Source organism: Fragaria vesca, linkage group LG5 (genome assembly GCF_000184155.1).
Source record: "Fragaria vesca subsp. vesca linkage group LG5, FraVesHawaii_1.0, whole genome shotgun sequence".
NCBI classification, from domain to species: domain Eukaryota; kingdom Viridiplantae; phylum Streptophyta; class Magnoliopsida; order Rosales; family Rosaceae; genus Fragaria; species Fragaria vesca.
Window position 1 is genome coordinate 28,093,814 of NC_020495.1, and position 18,452 is coordinate 28,112,265.

An 18,452-nucleotide genomic window follows, 5' to 3' on the forward strand; every position below is an offset into this window, starting at 1 on the left:
CGAGTTGAGACATTGTCGATTTTGGCATAATGTTCACAGCAGATCCTCCATCTATAAATTAAACATGCAATTTAATTTTTGCTCTCGCATGTAACCTGTCACAAAGGGAGGTCAATTGTGCGGCTTTGAACCCAATTGTAAATCTTCATCCGTGAAGTGAATGGCGTCGCAACATGCTACGCATGTCGTGCATTCATTGATGTTCGAAGAATGCTTGCCCACATCAAGCAGCAATTGGACTAACGCACGTCTTGCCGAGTTGGGCAGCTGCAACAGGTTAGAGAGGCTAAATTTTGGAGGTAAGTCTTCCAATTGTTTAAACACTTCATTTTCTTCAACCTTCTCATAATATTTGGAACCACCTTCATAACTTGTTATCATTGAGCTAGCTCTCAGACCCATTCGCGCCTTAGGCATGCACTTTGTTGGCGGGTTTTGATTGAGGGACTTCTGTACACAAGGAGTGATCTCCTCCTTTATACACCTTGTCTCATTCTTCTCGAGCCATCGATGACTCTCATGTGGTTGTTTGCGATTAGGCCGCAAGGGTGGTGGACTTGACAACACACTTTTGCGTGCTTTTCTTCGAGTGACGAGTATCCATCCTTCGTCATCGTCGCATAAGGCAACTTTAGGAGGGAGGTTCACTTGCTGGATTGGCTTCACTTCCTCTAATTTTTTATCATTGCAAGCCTCCTTTGAGAAATGGTATGGCGCTTTCATTAGCATAGAAGGTACTTGAACTGGCTCAAAAGAGCCAAATGAAATGGTAGTGCAATTGACCTCAGCAACCTCATCAACATCAAGCTCGATTCTTCCTTGTTTGGCGAGTTTCATGATCAAATCCTTCAAAACAAAGCACTTCTTGACTAGGTGGCTAATGACGCGATGAAACTTGCAATACTTCGGGTCGTTGACTAGATGCATTTCTTCTGGATGTTTGCACTCTGGAAGTTCTATCACCTTGTTCCCAAGCAAATCCTCCAACATGCCTGCTACGTCAGAATCTAGGAACGGGTAAGTCTTTTGCTCCAACTCAATCAATGAGCGCTTCCTCCTCTCGTAGGTTTGAGTTGGTTCTGCTTTCTTAACCTCCCTCTTGTCTCGTGTGGAGATTTTGATTGGAGCAACATTCACAGTCATCGACTCCTTTGTAGGCCTTTTCACAACCTTGTCAACCTTGCTGCTGAAAGCTTTATCTTTTCGTTGGTCACTCATGGACTCTTTCTTACCCTAGTGGCTAACTATGCTCAACTCCATATCATGTGCTCGCGTAGCCAGTTCTTCAAAGGTTCGAGGCTTGATACCTTGGAGAATGTACAACAAATCAAAGTGCATGCCTTAGATGAACATTTCAACTGCTGATGTTTCTGACAAGCGATCTTTACAATCAAGACTGAGTGAGCGCCACCTATCGATAAAGTCAACTGCTGGTTCGTCCCTCCATTGTTTCGTGTTGGTGAGTTCCATCATACTCACAGTACGCCTTGTACTATAGAAGCGGTTTAGGAATTCGCATTCCATTTGGTCCCAACTGTCGATGGACTTAGGCTCTAAGTCCGTGTACCACTTAAAGGCATTGCCTTTCAAAGAGCGAACGAATTGTTTGACAAGGTGGTCACCCTCCGTCCCAGCGTTATTGCAAGTTTCAACATGTTGCTTTGGATTGCCCTTCCCTTCGAATTGCTGGAACTTTAGCGGCTGGTATCCTAAAGGCATCCTTTTGGTGTAGGGTATGGAGTAGGTGGGAGAATCACGAGAAGGACCTCCATAATGAGCTCTAATGGAGTTGGTGATGATGTCCTGCAATTGCTAGAAGGACATGGATCCAAGTGAGCCATCATCGTCCTTGTCATCGTTCTAGGAGTTCTCACCTACTTTTTCCTTCTTTTCTTCATCTTGATTTTCGAGCCTGCTATAAAGCTCGGCAATTTGCATGTCTTTTTCTTCCACCGTTTTGGTAAGCTTCTCAACCGCTCCCATCAGATTGGCTATTTGCTCTTCAATGGTGGACGCGCCTGTCACCATGACTTGCATGTGGATAGGTTGCGATGAATCACCCGACGGCATGCCGTACGTGTTGTTTTCATCACCATTAGGACTTCCATGGTATGAAGCCGTGCTTGATTCATCATCTGAGGTAGGTGAGGACTACCGCTCCCTCGGTTTCTTCGGAGTTTCCCTCTCTTCACTTCGAGATACATGCTTGCTTTCCCCAAGATTCTCCAAGGTGATGATTAGTTTACGAGGCTTGGAAGGCAAAGCCACGAATGTTGTGGGTTGATTCCTTGCCATGCTACGGGTGACATGACTAAAGGATTCGCTGCTTGACCTCGAGGTCGTTGGTTTGGATTTCTTCGTCGAGATGGCTTGGGTGTTCTTGGAGGCCATTGCTCGAACGGATTTGAACTTTCTTACGGAGAAGGAGATGAGAGGCAAAGATGTCCCACTAGGCGTGCCACTTTTGTAAACAGGGAAAATCTGCGACAAATTACAGAACAACACGTGTACAAAAAATAATATAATTTTATTGATATAAATGGGGGTTACAAATCTTTGTGAACTCCTCTGATTCTATCTCCGAATATGGATTTGACTCAAGGGTGACAAGCACTTGTTCTTGAGATGTAAGGGATCACGAGAGTTGATCACGCAACGAGTGTTTGGGATTTGAGTTTGGTGAAGAACTGGCTATTTGGAAGCTTGGTAGTTCTTCAGGGGATTTTGAGACTTCTGAGTTTTTGGGAGTGATTTTTCTCTGTGTTGTCGGAAGTCCTCCTCTTGATATGAGAGGGGGTATTTATAGTGTCAACATACCTCCGTTTATGACATGTAATAAAGACACCGAATTAATTGTATTCCTTTAACGGTAATAATTAAATCAATAAGTTTTGATTAATTGATTTAATTATTAATTTTAACATAATTAAATCAATCGGTCTTAATTGATTGATTTAATTACGACCGATAAAGTATAATTGCCTTGGATTAAATGTCCGACTTCCTTTTTCGATAATCAATGTAATTTAATTGAAATCTGATTATCGATCGACATTTAATAATTGATTTTAGTCGGGATTTAAGGTTTTGTTGTCGATCGACTATTTACATGTCGCCACTTGTCATTTTCGACGACTTTTCAACTTTGCCAACTCACGAGCCACGTATGCAATTTGTCGGGCCCACACGTTATTTGAATAATTCAACGATTATTATTGTCGTTAAATTTTATATGTCTACACTTTTAATCTAGAAATTAAAATCAGTACTTGAGAGAGGAGGTTTCTATCAACCTATACCATATTTGTCAATTTTTCTTTGATATGTAGGTTCAGCAGAAGCATGACATCTATCCAAAAACATGTTCAACGAGATCTGAATAGACAGCATGTAACTCAATTTTCTACTGAAGTCTGCGATCAAATCCTTAGACGTTGCTGTACAATTAAATCTACCATTGCAGTATTTCTATGAGGCCAAAATGACAGAATCCCATCCGACGTCGTTAGCCCTATTATAAAAAGCATCACATTTGAAAGCAGTAGCCTACCCACAAAGGGGCCTCCATAACCATAATAGCCTGAAAACATAAGAATTCTCACTCCTATGAAAGTTATATTCACCAATGTTACTGCTAGCATACATCTGTCTTTAGTCTCCACATAAGACAATGATTGTATGACATAATCATTAAGCCAGTTATGAATCTCTTTCTTCGAGTCCTTCAGTAACCCACTAACTCTAATACCATACCTTATATCTTGTGAACATAATCATCTATGCTTTTTGAAAAGTCGTAATTGATGACAAGAGCAATGTGAGAGATAACTAACTCTAGTGAAGCAACATCTCTTGCTATCATGATCGATGCAACATGATAAATCTTGTCAATGTTTTTCAGAAAAAGAAAACCACTGAATTAGGGACCAATTCGGGGCAACAATGTTTATAAGATAAACAGATAATGCTTTAATCTCAGAGGCAACAATTAGGGACCAATTCCGAAGCAACAATGCTTATAAGATAAACCGACAATGCTTTAATCTTGAGGCAACAATTAGGAACCAATTCCAAAGCAACAATGCTGATAAGAAAAACCAACAACGCTTTAATCGCAGACGGAACAATTAGGGACCAATTCATGGATTCAGTAATCTCCCAAAAGAATGCTTTAATCTTAGAGGCAACAATTAGACCAATTCTAACTAGTCTTTCGAAACATTCATATACCCTTATTCATCCCCTAAGAGAGATGGTATACCAATATTTATGTCAAGTTATTCCCTTAGATTCATTATATCATGTACATGTATTCTCTATGTAGCAAACACAAAGTACGTAGAGACACATTCGATTCATCATATCATGTAAATGTGTTCTCTACTAAGCAGATTATATCACTGATTGATAATCAAATAACAAAATCATATCACGTAAATGTGTTCTCGATCTATTAATTAGAGCAAGGTTCTAATCTAGATTATATCACATGGAATATCTGAAACCCAAAAATTAAGCTCTATCAAGGTTACCACAGCTGACGTACTCAATCAAGCTTTAAATCTACAAATTAGCTTTTGATCCAGAAATTAAAATCATCACTAGAGAGAAGAGGTTACCATCAACCAATACCATATTGTCAATTTCACTTTGATATGTAGGTTCAACAGAAGCATGACTTCCATCCACAAACATGTTCAACAAGGTCTGAATAGACAGCATGTAACTCAATTTTCTACTGAAGTTTGCGATCAAATCCTTTGCTGTACGTTGTTGTTCGTGTACAATTGAAGCTACCATTGCTGTGTTTTTGTGGAGCCATAATGACAGAATCCCATCTGAAATCGTTAGCCTTATTACAAAAAGTGTCACAACTGAAAGCAGTATCCTACCCACAACAGGGCCTCCATATCCATAATAGCTTGAAGCATAAGAATTCTCACTCTTTTGGAAGTTATATTTACCAAGGTTACTGCTACCATACATTTGGCTCTAGTCTCCACCATAAGATAATGATTGTATGGCATATAATCATTAAGCCAAGTTTAGAATTTGTCTTGATTGACTAGCTTTTGTTCCATCCGCATTAAGTTTCACATAAACAACAAGCATGGTCCAAGAGAACATATTGAAACAATACTGGTCCACCAAATTAAGTTTACCTTAGAATGAGTTCATTCTATTGTACCATTTAGAATAGATTGAGGCAGTATAGGGTCTGAAAACCAACATCATAAATACTCTTGTTTCACCAACAAATGAAGGCAAAGATACCACACAATACTATCAGAATAGATTACCTAGCAGTGAAGATTTGCATCAAGGCTGAAAGTATATTTCGCAGCCGTAGGCCAGCTGAAAGTTCCCCACACAGCGATATCTTTGAGACAATCTCTGAACAAGTAAAGGAGGGCAATCTGCATCACTGATGTTTCTGTTAGTAAGGTATTCAACATATGTCTAATGTTTCATTATAAGGCAACAATGCCTTATTTATTCAAACCCCAAGGGCTGCGCAAAATCACTTGAAAGGGGCAACAATAATCTCACAAATCAACAAATCTCAATAGTATTCCCAACACTATTGCCTCAATAGCTAGTTTGCAATTTTTATAAGATAAACCGACAAGGCAACAATTTCAGTAGTCTCCCCCAACAATGTTTTAATCTCAAAGGCAACAATGAGGAACCAATTCCAACGGAGTCTTTTCGAAACATTCATATACCCTTATTAAATGGGTTCAAATGACAACCTTGGCACAATTGTTACCTTGTAACAATAATTAATGGACATATGAAAGAAGGGACCAATTCCGAGGCAACAATACTTATAAGAAAAACCAACAATGCTTTAATATCAGAGGCAACAATTAGAGACCAATTTTAAGGCAACAATGCTTATAAGGTAAACCGACAATATTTTAATCTCAGAGGCAACAATAGGGACCAATTCACGGATTAAGAAATCTCCCCCAAAAATGTTTTAATCTTAGAGACAACAATTAGGGACTAATTACGACTAGTCTTTCAAGATGAGAATTATCACTGTGTGATTGAAGCAAGTTAGATGCACTGACTTGTAAATACCAAAATATGGAATGGCAACAATGTCAGACTTGTTGCAATGGCATAAAACTCTGAATTAGAGCCTTCACATTGACCAATTGTGTTACTGACTGCATCTTCTCCAACGGGAAAACCAAAGAGTGCCATCAAGTTGGTGATGAATTGACGTGCCATTTCTCAGTATACAAGACCTTGGACATTGATGGGACAGGTATATCAGAAAATCTCAAAAGTAAGGTAACAATGACTTATTTATTCAAACCCCCAGAGCTGGGCAAAATCACTTGAAAAGGACAACAATAAACTCACAAAGCAATAAACATCAACAGTATTCCCAACACTATTTTCTCAATGGCTTGTTTGCAATATTTATAAGATAAACAGACAAGACAACAATTTCAGAAGTCTCTCCCAAAAATGCTTTAATCTCAGAGGCAACAATAAGGGAAAGGACCAATTTCGACCGGGTTTTTTTGAAAAAATTCATATACTCTAATTAAATGGGATCAAATGGCACCCTTGGCACAATTGTTACGTAGTAATGATAATCAAGGGACAAATGAAAGAAGGGACCAATTCTGAGGCAACAATGCTTATAAGACAAACCGACAATGCTTTAATCATAGAGACAACAATTAAGGAACAATATTTCTGAGGCAATAATGCATATAAGATAAACCAACAATGTTTTAATCACAGAGGCAACAATTACCGATTCACGGATTCAGTAATCCCCACAAAAAATGCTTTAATTTTAGAGGCAACAATTATGGACAAATTCCGACTAATCTTTCAAAACATTCATATAACCTTATTTATCCCCCAAAAGAGAGATGGAATACCAATATTTATGTTGATGTATTCCCTCAGATTTATTATATCATGTAAATGTAATCTCTATATAGCAGACACAAAGTAGAGACACCTCTGATTCATCATATCATGTAAATGTGTTCTCTATTAAGCAGATTATATCCTAGATTGATAATCAAATATCAAAATCATATCACGTAAATGTGTTCTCTATTAAACAAACCAAAGTTCGAATCCAGATTATATCACATATTGATAATCAAGTAGCAAAACCATGGAATATCTTAAACCCACAATCCAAAACCCTGAGGCAACAATTAGGGAACAATTCAGAGGCAACAATGCATATAAGATAAACAGACAATTCTTTAATCTCGAAGGCAACAATTAGGGACCAATTATGAATACTCTTTACCAAACATTTATATATGGCAACCTTGATGTTACTATGTGTTGAGGCCTAAAAATCCAATAAGCAAGCCCAATTCATTTTTCATGCCCAATTCACACTTTAAAGCGAATTAAGGTGAATTCTATTTGTCATACCATGCACGTAGACCCAAGCCACATTCATACACTTGGGGCTTACAAGAATAGGTGTGGTGTGGAGGGTACATAATTGTATGAGGTCCGTTATTAATTATAGGATCGTTAGTAATTTCGGACTTGGGACCGAAATTCATACCCAACGACCTAACTCCTAATACAGATAAATGAAGAAAAGAGGCCCAAAAACCAAGCCCAAACCCCTTTAAGATCCACTTTAACATAGGATTCTTAATCTCAGCCACATAATAAATCATTTTCCCAGCAACACAATAACTCACGCAAAAACAATCCCAGCAACAGAATCTCAGCAGCAGATTTGATGTAGGAAATCTGCTAAAACCTATTTCACTTTCACACTTTTCAAAGCCTAGTCCACATGCAATCAACAACTTTAGACATAACCTGACATAAAAAATACATTACAAAATCCAATACATGCTTTTAACTAAGCCCTTTCACCCAATTATAAAAAAAACTTTCAGCCAAGATTGTCTGCTTATAAATAGCTTCTGTTATTAACCAAAGAAACCAGAATGAAGGAGGCTAGCAAGCTCTCTAGTACTCCTCTTCTGCCATCTCTCCCACCATGATTCTCTCCTAAGCCCTTATCTAATCTCATATGAGTCATATCCATACCATTCCTAGATCCAAATACAACCCCAAAAACACATATGCAAACCAAGTAGCAAGCTCAAGCAATCCACCAACACTAATCCCAAATCTCTTACCTCATATACCTCAATCCCTACCTTAGAAACACAACTGGGTTCTCTTCTTTTGAAACTCGTGTTTTTCTAACTCTCATGCCATGCACCTCTTGCTAAGCCTTTTCAAGAATGTACGATTCACTGCTGTTAACATGCAAGGAGCTACCGAGAGGAACAGAACAGTAAACTTCCTTGGATTCTCAGTCCTTCGAAGTTTGTTGGGCCTAGTCTTCACTAACTCAGACAAAGGGGACATATTTTGGGCTCCGCCATGCTTGTCTTACTATCGTATCACCCTTAATCAAAAGTGTCCTCAACACTCTGTAACAATAAATTAAATTGAGAATATCACACATACCTTGTAGATTTATTAAGACAAATCGAAAGGGCAAATCGAGATCATATCACTGATTCATGATCAAATGACAAAACCCAGCAGAAACCCACACCATCTAAAATTCACCGCCGCAAATACATACAAAATTGATCAAAGGGTAAACCCGTCTGAAACCCACGATCTCTGAAACCCAAGCCGCAAACATATCTGAAATTCAATCACCGAATACTAGAATCAAAACCCAAGATACGAAATTGAAGAATCGTTTCAATTGAATTTACAAAGATAATTAACGAAATTGAGAAGAACAAAACGAAAGAGAGAAGGTTGAGGGTTTTACCTCGTGGTGGTGAAGCTGAGGAACAGCAAACCATAGCGGTCGTTGGCCAACAATTCCATTTTAAATTTTGAAAATTTCAGAGAGAGAGAGACGTTATTGGAATTTCAAAAATGGAATGAGAGGTAGGGAAAGGTTACTGGAGCTTCATATCTATATATATGAAACGTGAAAGAAACGGCTTAAATGTTTCTTTGGTTTGAATACTCTTTCTGCCAATTAACACGTGTCTCTTTGCTTCTAGATACAAGGTGTGTTATATAATGAGTCTTTCTAGTGATGACCTTTAAGTTGATGACTTTTCAGTTTATGGTTTAAAAGACCTATTCTTCGATCACATTTTGACATCTTATCCGTTCAGTTTTTAGGTCTATATGTGTAGATCAATCATACAAATTTTCAGCCAAATCGGTGATCGTTAAGGTAACAAACTAGATCAAATTAATGGACGAACCAAATCTGTCAAACACGAATCGTTCAAGTTCATAATTGGTAAATCACTCTTATGAATGTCTTAACAATTTCCAATATGGCTGAAAATTTGCAGAAATGATCTACTCATAAATACCTATAAACTGAACGGTCAAAATGTGGATATAAGATCGAAGAGTGGGATAAGCTGAAAAGTCCTCAACTAGTCCTCAACTTAAGGGTCTTCATTAGAAGGGCTTCTATGTTATATATTCTCATCTGCCCATAGTAGGTTATATTCATGTTAGAAAAACTATGAATGGATTATTTGCCCTATCAGGGTAAGTTTTCAAAGAAAGCTACAGACTCTGACCAACTTTTTTACTATTTACTATTTCCAAAATAACATATAGGTGAGAAATGTTGGTCGACTAAAACATGAAAAGCCGGATGAACTTACATGTAGAATTTTCTATATCAAATTATGTATTGCAAGTTTGCAGCGACCTATCTAAATCCTTATAAACTTAGGAAAAATCTGATAGATAAGTGCATATACAATTATACATATAGAAGAGAAACACCTATCATGTCACACCCCGGTTCTTAAGTTATTTTACGGTTATTTACTTTTGGTATTACTTTGGCTTTTACCTTTTTGAGTAACCGTTTACTATTTAAGACTCCATAAGTTGACTTTTTCTTCCATTTGGAATTTGGGACAACTTTCTTCATGAAAGTTGTAGAGGACGTTAAACAGAGTTCGTGGACACGCGGCACGCTTAAAACGGAGTTCATATGAAGAAGTCATGGTCTAATAACGAAAGTTTCTATGTTGGTAAAAGGAGGTAAATTCTAGTAGGCTTTATTTGTTGTGGGTTTTAAGTTGGACCGGGTAGGATTTGGAGAGCCCAAACCCCATTCTCTCTCTCTCTCTCCTTTCTCTCCCGAACTCTTCCCGACCCGCTGGATAACCCAGTCCCGTCCGCCGTCGTCCGGTCGCCACAGACCGCCGCACCAGTCCCGAATGGTCGGCCGTCGACCCAGCTCTCTTCTTGGACCGGTGGAAGACGCCCTAGTGCCGCCGTGAGGGAGAGAGAGAGCGCCCGGAAGCTCCGACTATGTTGTGGAGTCCGATCGCCGGAAATCTCTCCTCCGACCGCCATCATCGGTGATTCGGGTCTTGTTAGGAAGAGCTCTCCATGTGCAACAATTCCCTAGAAGGTAATGATCCAATTCGAAGTGTGTTAGAGGATTTTCGGGCTAGGGTTTGAATTGGGGGATTTTTGGATGTTTTGATTCGATTACCCTAGTTAAACTTAGAATTGGACTAAGTGCTAGTTATGAAAGTTGTTGTGCTTGATGATAGGATTATTCTGTTAAATTTTGGGAGGCATTGGACGTCGCCGGAGTACGGCCGCCGGCCGCCACTGCCAGCGGAGCAGGCGGTGGCGCCGCCACTTGGAGGTTGATTTTCAGGTTTTTGGGTTTGTTTTAATGAGAGGAGTCTAACGAAGTATAGTTTGGAATTTTTGGAGGAGTTTTGTTAAGGTTTGGGATTTTAAAAGATTAAGGTTTTTGCCGGTTATTATAATGAAAATCCGGCCGTTGGATTTCCTCAGTATTTATTATAGAATGTTAGAATTGATGAATTAAGGTTGTGTTGGAGTTTGGTGTGAATCCGATGAGTTTAACCCTATTAAGAGTAGTGGGTTCAACGGAAGAGAGTTAGATGTTTTTATTCATGTAATTATTTTCCGGAATTGAAGTTTGGTCCTAAGCATGGTTGTTGCGCCAGGATTCGAGGAGACCCACTTGAGTGGTGATTCGGAATTCGTCAGTGTAATACCTCGGAATTTTAGATGCTAGTTTCTATTATTTTTGATTGGTTGACTTTTTGGTTGACTTTTTATTCTTTGGGTTTCTCTAGAAACTTTCTTCACGAAAGTTGTAGAGCACGACGATATGAGTTCGTAGACATGTGACACGCGTAAAACGGATATCGTATGAGGAAGTTATGGTCAGAGGAAGTTAGAGTTGCTTAAAACAAAGTCCATCATTAATATTGCCTTACTGTAAAGTACTTTCAAATATGAACGAGTAGCTATATTCATTCCTTTTCTTCTCTTGTGAAAACTTGGTTGCAGCGACGATACTTTGATTCAATATGTACATCATTTACAGTGTCCTCTATTATGTCTATCAATTTGATTCTCAATTATCAGCTTGGTGGTTCCTAACTTCTCATGCTTTCATGTTCCTCATCAAAAGTATGTTTATATCAAAGCTAGCCTGTATTGTTTTGATATCTCAAGCTCGTGTATTTGTACTGATATAGTTTACAAAGTTTCTGAGTTACTGAAGCTCTACTTCTTCAGTAAGTTGCTCAATTTAAAGAATTATATCTTGACAGACTTCACCTTATTTCAAGTTTATGTCTTGAAGTGTAGGAACTGTGAAATCTCCAACAGTTGGTAGACATTACTGTGTAGCGCAAAGGATCAGGGAGGGTAATTACACCTTGAAAAGGTAAGCTTATCTCTAATTCAGTTCCAAGTCTGAAACCATAAATGCAATGAGCTATTACATCTTTATAGAGAATCAAAAGATTTTAAAGCTCCATTGGATTTTCTAGATGTAGCTTTTTGGTCTCACATGTATGCTGAACCTTGAAAAGCAGGTTTGCAATTATTTTTATGGGCATTCTTAATTTTTTTGTAGACAGGCAATATGGTCATAAAACTCTGCCTATGAGAAATTTTGTGTAGTAATGTATTGTAATAAATTGTGCATGTCTTAGAATCCTCATCTATCTAAATAGTCTCGTTTGGTATAGTAGTCAAGTAGCCAAAATATATGAGGGAAAAATTATGATATCACTTCCAATAGTACTTTATGATATTTTTGAAGTGTCAACTAGTCAAAATATTTTAGGGAAGATTTCTGGTGTTATGTCCAAATAGAATGTGTAGCCCACAAATAAGCAAAAATATCTAGTGTTTCGCTAAAGCTCTGTTATTTTCCCAGCATCTTATTTCTCTGATGATTACTCCTGCAGTGGGGAGAGGAAGACAGTTGAATGTGTTGCAGATGCTATAGCTGATAATCGCTCTGAGTTGGTTCATCTACCATCTGCCATAGATCTTCATATACCATTGCCATTTAAAGGCTGCTTGACCTGTGATGGCAGGTAAAACATTTGCTCAATTGCAGTTGATTATTTCCACATATTTTCCCACTTATGAACTTATAATAGTATTCTTATATCCAAAGTTTCAAACCATGCAGGCTATCACCTCAGAAATTGAGGAAGCTGCACTCAATAATTATTAGCCTCCTACGTATTTTAGGGTGTTGTAATACGCCATAGTTACCAAGAGATAGCTTGGTGTCCTCTCTAACTACTAATGTGGGTTTGCACACACCAGCATGTGTGATAGAGATAAACAGCGTTAACTTTTCAAGTGATTTAAAAGTGGATACCCAACCTTCTATAAAGATTACATGTGGATAAACCAACCAGTACATTGCAAGTGTTTTCTTGATCTATGTTAGCTTCTATGGCAATTCATTTAACTGTATATTAGTTTATATTTGGTTTCTGTGTTCTTTAAGTACAACTTACTAAAGTTCTGTGTCTTCGATTTGGTAGGAGACACTGAAGTTTGAGTATGAAGGAAGGAACAGAGTACACCACTGCAGTTAGGAAGATTTTCTGCACTGTAGAGTACACCACTATTGCAGTTGCTAATATTTGGTTTGATGTCTTTTTATGTTATAGGTTATAGGTCTCTTTAGAACAAGTAACTCTATGTAAAATATGTTGGTTTTTGGCAATTAGAATGAATTTGAGATTTCTGAATGATGTTGTGCAAATGCTTTTGTTGAGACATTAAATTCCCATAAAATTGACATCCAAATCAAAATCAGACAACAGATAGTCCCATGGACTCTGATGTCTCTACATCTTTCAAACAACATTTATATGTCGTCTTAAAGTAAAAGATCATATTGTATGTCATCTGAGATATATATCAAACGACAGATAAGTGACGTTTGAATTGGTGTGAGACGACATACATTATATCTCATACGACAGATAAGTGATGTTTGAATTGGTGTGAGACGTCATATAGTTGCTCACTTTTAGTATAAAAGTAATTTCAACGATACTTTATGTCATTATAGCCAATGTCTAACGATAGAAAGTTAGAGTTTGTAACAAATCTATAAATCTATATGCACACAGACGACAGATGAGTTAATATTGTCTGTCGTATAATATCTATCAGACAACGGACATTGCCTGTCATCTGAAAGCTTGTCATCAATCAGATGACAGTTCGATAGATGACACGCAAAAAAATAATCAGACAACGGGCATTGCCGCTCGTCTGAAGGCAAAATTGACGTAGTATCTAACTATTTTTTTTATGTAGTTTATGAGAAAATTAAAGATGCTGGTGGAGCCACCAAGCATTCAGAGGCTTCAAACCCTGGTTGCTTATGCTATAGGTCACTCCAACAAGAGGATTTGTATTATTTTTTGGAAAATGGTGATTTCCCAAGCACAGATGGTTACATCCAGACAAAAATATTTAGTTCAGTTTCCTTATGCACTCCACCAAGCCAAAAAGGAATTTTTGTTGATTATAATGATCTAGATCCAGATTCCGTATTGAGAAGTGCAGCGTAGATTTTTCAGAGTTCACCATCTATCCTAAGAAAATGAAAACATCCATCTTCCAGAATTTCTATCTATCATTGAATCTCTCACCCAACCCTAAGCTCCCAACATGGTCTTTTTATAGTCATGTAGTTACATCATGAATTTTATTGCTACGTGCAACTCTCCACCATGCAATATTCTAATTGAATTTCTAATGTTTTGTTAGGCAAATCTATTAAATACACACAAGCCTTTAGGTGCACAAGTTATACAAGCAATGTCACATCCCGATTCTTAAATTTTTACCTTATTTACTAGCTTGGTATAAATAAGAGTTTTACCGTCTCCGTCAATGAGTTTATAGTTTAAATAGTCCCTAGAGGGGTTTTGAGGGACGATTATTTCGGAGGAAATATTCGTAGGAGGAAATTGTGACGACGGTAAAAATGGTAAATTTTAGCTAGTAAAAGGTAATTTTTCATTAGGGTATTATTTTTGGGGTGTTAATTTTTGGAGTTGGGTTTATGTTTAAGATGTTGGACCGGGTTGGAAGAGAGGCCCATTTTCTTCCTTCTCCTTTTCTCCTCTTTCTCTTCTCTCTCCCTCTTCCCCGAGCTTCTCCCTTCCCATCCTACTTCTGACCACCGCCCGCCGTCGTCCGGCCGAGCTGGGCCGCCGCACCGGTGCGGTTTGGACTGGTGTCTCCTCCTCTCTCACCCTAGGCCGGTGAGCGCAGCCACAACGCCGCCGAACGAAGGAAATCCTCCCTAGAAGCCGCGGTTGTCCTCTCGCCGGAGCTCCCTCCTCCGACCGCCATAGCCGAAGCTGCTTGGCTCTTTTGGAAGCTCTCCTCCCGTACATCAATCCCCCAAAAGGATTCACTCCCTCTTGAGCTAGGTAAGGAGAAATATGGAGTTGATTATCTAGGGTTTTTTTGTTGTTGTTTTGGTTCGATTGGCCTAGTTAGGCTTGGAATTGGTGTTTGTGCTAGTTAGGAAAGTTGTAAAGTGGGTTGAGAGGAAGATGCTGTTAAAATTTGGTAGGTATTGGAGGTCGCCAGAATAGGCCTCTGGCCGCCGCTGTTTAGGGGATTTTTATGGTTTTAATTGTGATATATTAAGGGGAGTTTAATGATGTGAAGTTTGGAATTTTTGGAAGAGTTTTGAATAGGTTTTGGATTTTCGAAAGATTGGTGAATTGGGTGGTTAATGGGGTAGAATCCGACCATTGGATTTTCCTTATTATTGTTTTAGAATGTTGAAATAAATGAATTGAGGTTGTGGTTGGAGTACTTTGACGTGAATCCGATAAGCTTAACCCTAAAAAGGGTAGTGGATTAGGCGGAAGAGTTTTGGGTTATATTTTTAAGTATTATTTTATTTCTGAAATTGAAGTTTGGTCCTAAGCATGGTTATTGTGTCAGGATTCGAGGAGAACTCACTAGAGTGGCGATTTGGATTTCGTCGGGCTTATGCCTAAAGTTGTGAGTGGACTTTTGTTTTAAATAATATGCATGCTATGGTTCATGAATGAACAATTAATTTTGTTGGAGTATTTGACGTCATTTTAATTTTGACGATTTTATTTCTCTTGGAGAGTTACCGTAAATGAGATTTTCGGTGAATATAAATATGTATTTATGAGAAGAGTATGTATATAAATGCTAGCTAGCCATATGTGTCTGTCCACCTTAATGGTGTAACATATAGCTGCATTATGGTGTGACGTGAGCGTTGGACGTGAGCGTAGTAGCCCTATATGAGTGTTTAATTCATATAAGGGGTATGGGCACATTTTTATACACCCGTCTGTCCACCTTAATGGGTAGTATATCACCGCATTAAGGCGTGACGTGAGCGTTGGATGCGAGCGTAGTAACCCTATATAAATCCATAAAATTTATATAGGGAGTATGGACGTGTGTAAATACATACATATATATTGTAGAGCTTGAGAGGCTCGATGTTTTTCTGAGTTGAAAGTTTTATCGTTTGAGGCATGCATTCGCTTTTCTTCGGAAATTAAATTGGGAAAGCATAAAGATATTTGTTGCTCGTTTCTTTTAAATTTACTTTTGTCCACTCACACTAACGTTTTCAAATATTTTCCCTTGGGCCATTCGTTTTAAAAATGCCCAGTACGCAGGTTAGCATAGTTAAGGTCGGGCGTATAGGGAGAAGAGGCATAGTCAATAGTATAGCTTCTGCTCATTTTTATATTTCTAGTTCTTTTCTTTTCAAATAGAGTTGTTCTAAAATATGGTTGTTGGTTATGCGATTTTCTTGTTAAAGTTAGTAAATAAATTGGGAGATGTTGTGATTTGGGGAGCACGAAGGCTCCAGGAGTTTAAGGTTGGATTTGGATTTTCAGAAGTGTTTGCATGTATTATTAGGAAGGGTTGTCCATTTTCAAGGGAGGTTATGACGAATTTTCGGTAGCATCTCCTTTAGAGGTGGTCCCTGCAGGTTTACTTCGAACTTCGAATTTCAGGGTGAAATTCGGGGTGGGTCCTAACATTAATTCTCTGGGCGCTAGTCCCCGGTCGTCCGCCCCAACTAGCACCTAGCAATAAATTCAACTAGAATATCAAGAAGACTGGATAAGTTCAAGATTGCGTTTTAGAACCTTGATGAAAACATAATTTTTCTAAAACACAATTTTTTCCTCCAATAAATTCTAGAAGCATACGTATACTAACTATTCAAGAATGGTGCATCTGTTGCCACCCGACAAATCACTTTGTTCACCTCACGTTCTCTTCACACCCCACTTATATATTTTTAATTGTAAGTCTATTTTGTACACTCATCTAAAATACCTTTTTCCCATTTTTGCTTTGTTTTGCTCACCCCAAATTCTTTTTTCACCCTACTTATATTTTTTTTCAATTTCAAATTTGTTTTGTTCACCCTACATTCGATTAATAAATTAGTCTGGGATTTACATCCAAAACCAATTGACAATAGATGGAGTGACCCAAACCCTTATAAACCCACATGCAAGATCTTATGTTCCCGATGTGGGATTAATATCTTAACACACCCTCGTATGTGTGATGAATATTCAAGCCTAACACGTGGACAACATTTGAGGTTGCCGTGGAGTTCGTGTGGCCTTTAGGTTTCACACGTGGACGTGGGTAACCCGCTCTAATACCATGATAAAGTAGTTTGGGGTTCATATCTAAAACCAATTGGCAATAGAGGGAGTGAGTAGTGTTCACATGGTCAGTCATTAACCAAGAAATTCATGGTCAGTCATCATTATATTAAGAGTAAATGACCATTTACTACTAATTTAACATCATTTTAGCCCATTCCAATGAAAATCTATTCAGCAACCCAATTCCAATGAATTCTAACAAAAAGACGTCAATACCCTTACCCTAATTTAACTCTCTTTCTCCTCTTTTTCCCGATCATTAACTTTCTCTCTCTCTCTCTCAGAAAACTCTCCCACTCTCTTTCCTCTCTCAAACGTGAATCTGATTCCTCTCTCCTGCGAAGCACCGACGACATGAAGTACTGGAGAAGCACCGCACCGGTGACGCTGCCTCAACGCCGATGAGGCTAGATCCCTCACGTCGGTCCTCGTCACCGCCGAACTGATCACCGACACATCTCTGACCAGATCTCTTCCTCCTTCTCTCCTCTGATCTGGAAAGCACACACACTCTCTCACTCTCTCCTCCCGCCGAGACCGTTGAGCCGAAGAGCAGCGTCAAATCCAGATCAGGTTGCCGCGCATCTGAAGTCGACGGCCTCCGATCTCTCCTCTTCGACATAGACGACCTCCAATCACTTCTCTCTGACGTCGCTCGTCAGTGTTCTCCATTGCAAGTTCGATGCCTCTAGAGATCGGATCCCCACTCTCTCACCATCGGTCTGTTTCTCTCCAAAGTCTGAAGATAGAGGTCGACTTCACTCAATCAGACTGGTTCAATTTCACTAGATTGAAATCGATGGCGCCGGAACTGTTTTGAAGGCCGCTATTGTTGTAGAGGATGAGCTAGCGTTGTGCCACCGTCGTTGTGGTTTCTGGTTTGTTTTTTTTTTTTTTCATGAACAAACATTGAGGTTTCTGGTTAACAAAAGGTTTATGTACCTTCGTTAGTCTCTTATTGATGTTTGATAATTATGAAATCAGTTTTGGTTAGATAGAACTGTTAGATACGTTTTGGCGTTAATGTATAAGGAATAATTAAGATTCTTACTGACGGTAGTAATATTTCATAGCATCTTATTTTTGTGTTCTGCACCCAAAATATAAAAATTACTAGGGGTAGTAATTTTCTATTATTTGCTTGTGTGTTGATTTTTCTCTGGAGATAATAGATTGCAAGTTTACTACCCCCAGTAAAAGTTTAATTGGGGTAGTAAACTTTATTTTTTTGCATCTAAGTTGTTCTTCCTCTGTTTTAGTCTGTATTATGGCCTTGAAAATATTGTTTTGCAAGTTTACTACCCCCAATAAAAGTTTACTGGGGGTAGTAAACTTTAGTTTTTCGAATCTAAATTGTATTCCTCTGTTTTAAGTGTGTATTATGGCCTTGAAAATACTGTT